This window comes from Arachis ipaensis, chromosome B06 (genome assembly GCF_000816755.2).
Source record: "Arachis ipaensis cultivar K30076 chromosome B06, Araip1.1, whole genome shotgun sequence".
NCBI classification, from domain to species: Eukaryota; Viridiplantae; Streptophyta; class Magnoliopsida; order Fabales; family Fabaceae; genus Arachis; species Arachis ipaensis.
Window position 1 is genome coordinate 135,038,558 of NC_029790.2, and position 552 is coordinate 135,039,109.

Genomic DNA, 552 nt, shown 5'->3' on the forward strand with positions numbered 1-552 from the left:
TCAGTATTCACATATAATTATTTTTATATGAAGATAATAGTTAAAAATAATAAAATAATTTGATATGTTTTTACTAAACTATTATCTAATAATTTTTAACTATCATATTCATATAAAAATAAATGCACGTGATTTTTGCCATCAATTTTTCACTCTTTAATTTGAATGAATGAAGGTCTCGGTGTTTTGCCAAATTGGCTAATTTTTGTGAAACTTTCATGCATGATGCATATAAGGGAGAAGATTAATAATTTAAGGCCTCCACATAGTTTTCTGTGCACATAAGATACCCTCATTGTCTTGAGCAAAGGTCATTCTTATCTCCCATTGCATGCTTCTAAGTATTTCTTCCAATGGATTAAGAATTTCAACTTTGTCACGTATGATACTCCATCCTCCAGGCCTTGACACTCGGTCCATCTCAACAACAATAGATTGAGGTTGCTTGCACCTGCATCATTAGAATTCGCACAACTTTATCGACAAGTGCACTGAGTCGTTCAAGTAATATCTCAGGTAAATGATGATTGATTCCATGAAAATTGTTGGATT